We start from the raw sequence: 6,003 nt of genomic DNA on the forward strand, positions 1-6,003 counted from the left end.
CCAGAGGAACAACCCTAGTGGAGAGCCAGCCAACATTTAGGCAGTGCTTTATTGTTGAAGTCCCAGCTCTGGGTATCTGGCATGTCCCACCCACACAGATGAAAGCCGACTGTTAAGTGGCAGTGTCTGCTCTGTATGCACCTCCCCCTGTCTGACACAGGAGCTCTGCACTAAGAGAGAGAGAGGAGTGCCAACACTGATGGAGCTGAGTAGTGTGTGCTTGTGTGTTTGCTAACATTGCATTAATTATTTATTCAGTTAGGAGTTATATCTCACCATTTTTGTATTTCTCCCTCTCTATTGTGTTTACCTTTCTCTCCCTTTATGCTGAATTCACAAGCAGGTATGGATAAAGCATTTTAATGATCCCTAACTGATTTCTGAATTTGCTTTAAAATCGCCATAAAGTAGAGGCAAGGATAAAGTGTGGTTGAAATTTGCAAGGTGGTTGTGCTCAGTGGAGTGGGAGTTATTACCCCAAACCGTATATGTATATAAGCCCAGTTATATACATTGTCCCTGCCTTGCACCCTGGAGTCTTTCTCATTCAGTGTGTTATGGTCTGGATTCTAAAACTCAGCAGTGATGATATTTATAAACCAAGGGATCAAATAACTGTTACTTGCTACGGTCAAAAATGTCTCCTTTATTGTTTTTTCATATTGTTTGAGACGCTGATGCAGTGGCAAATAAACCTCAGGCGGTCTCAGAAGTGCACTCAGTGCAGGACTCACCAAAGGAAGTAATTTAATGGCCACAGGCAGAAATTACTTAATAACTAGAGTCAATTGACAAATAACAAGAGTCAATGGGAAGAGATTCTTGCACCCCAGGCCAGAAAATACCAAACATGCGGTGGTGGGTTTACGTATTTAGACAACGGAGAACATTTTGAGTTGATTTCAGATTATATATTTTACTCTCTTAGTATATAATATTAACATGTTCATTTGAAAATATTATATATTTCAAAGTATATATGTTTTTTTAAAGTAGTAGAAGTCTTATTCAATCAATGTCTAGGAAGTGGGGAGTGGAGGGGCGACGCTTGGCGTCATCTATTGGCCAGCCGCCACAGGTTGCCGTCAAACTTTTCAACCCTTCTCTCAAATTGTCAGACAATCCAAGTCAATAGACTGAAGATAGATAGGTAGATAGATAGATAGATAGATAGATAGATAGATAGATAGATAGATAGATAGATAGATAGATAGATAGATAGATAGATAGATAGATACTTTATTCATCCCCAGGGTGAAATTTGTGAACCATTTCACTCCTATCAGCAGCTATAACCCCATAATTTATATATATTTATATAAAAACTGTGCAGTACAGACTTAACTGTACGTAACTTGTTCTCTGATTTACAATGGTATTAATACTGTAATATACTGTATATATATATATATATATATATATATATATATATATATATATACTGTAATATATTTCAAGTAATATTCTTATTTATAATATTCCTGCATTTTAAACACTCAATCATAGACCCCAATTTTCAGCATTATCATTTACACTATTGTTATATATTGTAGTACACTGCACATATTTGTGCATACTTATTTATTATATTTTCTTACAACCTCGCCATGTTAATATATTTTTTTATTCTAAAATGGAACAACTGTAACCTAACCCAATGCTTAAGTATTGTTGATCAGACTCTGAACTTCTGCAGGGAAATGATTCAAACTGACCCCTGATCAGCACTTCTGATTGATCAGGTAATGTGCTACACTGCAGCTATGCAGAGCCATTAAATCAAATGACTTTATTCTGTCTTAGAGTGAGATCTTTCAGGTGATTCATCAGTGATTCATTATCTAACGGATGCTCTCACAGCAGAGGGATCTAGCTCAGAGATTAATATATCTGTCATCGTTGTATAAGGAAGATATATGGTCTTTGTTCAACAGAGCAGGGATGAAGTAAGGGAGCGGGTTTGTATCAGCACTGGACATAGACATTTTTAATGAGAACATCACTCCAAGATCATATTGGGAGTCAGGGGCTACTGTGTGTCTGTCCTATAGAGAGATATTTAGCACAAATCCTCCCCTTTTAAAGCAGTTCTACTAAAGCCGAGTTGCTGTAGAAAGCGTTTAGTTGTCTCATCTCTCTCACACTTATAACTGACGTCAAAATGCATATCAGATGGTCTGGGAAACTTCTTAAGGCTCACACATGCAAATGGTCATCTATCGTCCGCCCAGGCTGTGTTCCACCCACTCTCACTGCTCAGGCCTACTGCTCTGCTGCTCCTGCTGCTTCCGGGAGGCCGAAGCAGAAACAAATGTCTCATTCCTGCCAACTCTGTATGTATGTGAGTGTGTATTCCATGGAAGCCCACTGGGCTGCGGTTCCCTCAGTAGTCCTGCAGCGGCAGTAACTCGATACAGTGCACACACATTTTTGTTGCTGATCCAAGCTTGTCTGCTTGCCATCATTTTAGTTTAGTTCAACTTGTCGTAAAACACTGCTGTGCAGTTTGCGCTGTTAAAGAGAAGAACATGTAATCAGCATCTAATGAACCCAGTGTGCCACGTTATGAAAGATGGTTATATGTGCTTTAAATTAATTTGTTGCTGTAGATTTTGATTTAGCATTTTAATGGCTCTAAATCATATCTTAATGCTTTGAGCTGAAAATAGTATCTGAACATTAGCTAATCTCCACAACTCCATTCCAAAAGTTACAGTATAGAAGAGTACATGGTGATGCCAAAGTAACTTTCTTTCTTTCTTTCTTTCTTTCTTTCTTTCTGTGTCTCTGCTCCCCCTTCCCCTCCTCTTCATTGCCTCTCACGTAAGAAAAGATGTTTCTTTGTAAGGACTCACTGGCACCACTTCCACTGACTCACACAGCTGCCCCAATAGAGCTCTCCTCCCTCTGATTTACAGCCAGTAGTGATATTATAGGTTTCTAGTTTTTTTTCCAGAGTTATTTACTGGCACTTTCAATCCATCTGTCTGTGTTTCTGCAATTTGTGCAGAGATGTTTGTACTGTTTTACCTCTGACATTTAGAGAAACATGATGTGACAGGATGTGGTTTAAGCAATAAATAAAGAGAGTTAAGTTGATTTCACTGCAAAGTTCTTTGACTTGAATTGAAAAAAAATTCTTCCTTTATTCAATACCTTGTCGGAGTTCTGGACCGCTGCTCAGACTACTTTTGTATGTTTTAATGGCCAATTAAGTTATTGCACAATTTCTTACCAAAGTCTTATTAAAATAACTGTGGTTAAGTGTCTGTGCAAAGCATATGCCTAAATGTTGATGTTGAATGTGAACGTTTTAAGGTGTCATATGAATACACGTTACTCTAATGGCTGGAATGTTTTGCGTCTCTATATGTGAAACCAGTGTAAGCTTCTCTTGATGTACTGTGCAAACCTGCGAAAAACTATAACTTTGAACCTTATATATAAATCAAATTTTAATCAACTTCCAAAGAACTCTACGTGCATAACTGTGTGCAGAAACAGATAATGATCTCCCTGAGCGAAAAGATTATGCTATGTGATTTAGGATAGATTGAAAACAAAGTTCATTTTATGCTTCATTGCTCCACATGAAGATTTAAGAACTACACTTCAGAGAAATGTCCTCCCTCTCCGCAGATTCCTTCTAGTTGGATGACTTTGAAAGACTTGAACTGTATTTTAGAAAAATAACTTTTTTTGTGACAGAATTAATTGGTGGAGCTTGAGAAGAGACAAAGTATTTGGTTCACCATGTTGAGTTTTGTGTAATAATTAATACTTTTTTGTGTGTTGTTTCACCTTAGCACTTTCATGTACATGATATTATAAATCAATTAAATAATCAACTTTCAGACAAATGAATGTGTTTTCATGAGTTCATCTGAAGGCCATTGTTTGAGAGCCGCTGGGTAGTAGAAACATTTTGAAGTTTGCAGTTGAACATTATGTTCTTTTCTCTGTATCTGGCAAAGTCAAACTCTTACACACCATCAGCAACCAAGCAGTACATTTGTACCATAATTACCATTCAGAATCATCACAAATTACATTGCCAAAGCGTTGATATGAAAGGAGCAGATTTGAATGGATTGCAAAGGATGCAAAATAGTTGAAATTGTAATAGAGGTCCCTTGAGAACACTTTAACAATAACCCCTATAGATGTAGGCACACATGAAGGTTACATGGTTATTGCCTCATATAATAGTCAAATCAGAAATGTATTAGGCATATTGTATGAGTTCTTGTGTCTGTTGTGGCATTCCTTTGACCCAAAATTAATAAAAAATCAAGTATTTCCTAGGTGTCTTTGTGACTTCAGTGGAGGAGGGTAGAGCTGTGTTTGGTGAGAGCCAAGGGCGAGCGGCTTGTCATGTCAGGGGTATTAATTTATGATTTCCATCCCAGCTTCTGACCTCTTCACCTCCATTAGAATGCAGCCTTTGTAATTTCATGGTTAATATTCAATAGCCACTTGTCCCCTGTGCCTGCTTTGTGCATGTGAAATTTCTAGAGGGGGTGTGTATCATTTTTGATTTGTTGAGTTTGTGTGTGTGTTTGTGCATGTGTGCATATACATGGAAAAGTAAATGAGAGTCGACTACATCTTGGCTTCCTACAAAACAGTTGCAGATGTCCAGCGATCTCCTCTGTGTCTCTACTCCCACTGAGGGGTTTGAATTGCTCTCTCTCTCTCTCTCTCTCTCTCTCTCTCTCTCTCTCTCTCTCTCTCTCTCGCTCTCTCTCTCTCTCTCTCTCTCTCTCTCACACTCACACTCACACTCATACTCACACACACATCTACAGTCCATGCAGGCACCCACACAAACATACAGTAGCTGACCTCCATATAGGCCTTTGCCTCACAGCCAAATTCTGATCCTCCTATCAGGGAACTCTAGAGTCTAGACACAAGAAGCAGAGGATGGGCAACATTTCACACTCAGTGGACAGCACACACATGTAAACACAAAAGTACACGTGCACAAACAACGAAGACAGGAATTGTTTTCATGAGACCTTACTGCTTTGGCCACTTTCAAGATAAAAAGAAAATGAAAAGGGAGAAAAGATTAGGGCAGAAGAAGAAGAAAATCCAAACTTGTAAAAGTCCCCTGCATTTCTCCACATATTGATGTATTGGCCTGAACAAGCATTCCTACTGAACGACTCTGGCAAACCTTTAAAAAAACACATTAAAGGGCTCTGTTCTGCATGAGCCCAGTTGTTCCTCTGTTTTCTCCCTTTATCCCCGTTTTCTCTCTGCTCTGCTCAGAGACAGCTAATCTGGTGGGGTTATGAGAAAATCTGCAGATGCTAGAAGATGATTGTGACAATATAATAATGGATAAATAATAAAACACAGCAGGGAAAAGATGAGCAACAACATCGTAGAAAATGGGAGAAAATGTCCCGATTATACTGTAGATCCACTGCTTCTACCACAGATGGTCACTTTATTAAAAGCTGCACATTGGCCATACACTCTAGTCGCTTCAGCAAAATGCTATCCTAATTCTATGTTGTTTAGTTTGTTTGTATCCGTATTTCCCTTCACTACCTTAGTGTCTGATGTCCCACCACAGGCCTGTAAGATGAGTTCAAATACGTCATACACACCATCCTTCAATTCCAAATGTGTTCTTTCGATAGGATTATACAGGTTATTTATCAATTTATCATTTATTGTAATAGAGTTAACTACCTACCAAGTATTTAAAGCATTTCAAATTAGCTCCACCTCAACCAGCTATAACATTTTACATGTTAATGCATTCATAATAATGGTCCAGTAATGGTCCAGGTTTTTATTTAGCAAATAATACTTTTGTACTTTTACTCCAGGGAAATTTTGAATGCAGGACTTTTACCTGTAATGAAGTATTTCTATAGTATGGTATCATAATATTTACTTAAACAGATTATTTGAATACTTCTCCCTCCATTGTAACTAACTCTGGTTTGTGGAAGAGCAATTCCTGGATATAATTTCCTTTGCTTA

This window comes from Cebidichthys violaceus, unplaced genomic scaffold (assembly GCF_023349555.1).
Source record: "Cebidichthys violaceus isolate CVI_PGR_0920_01 unplaced genomic scaffold, fCebVio1.0.p SCAF_25, whole genome shotgun sequence".
Lineage (NCBI taxonomy): Eukaryota > Metazoa > Chordata > Actinopteri > Perciformes > Stichaeidae > Cebidichthys > Cebidichthys violaceus.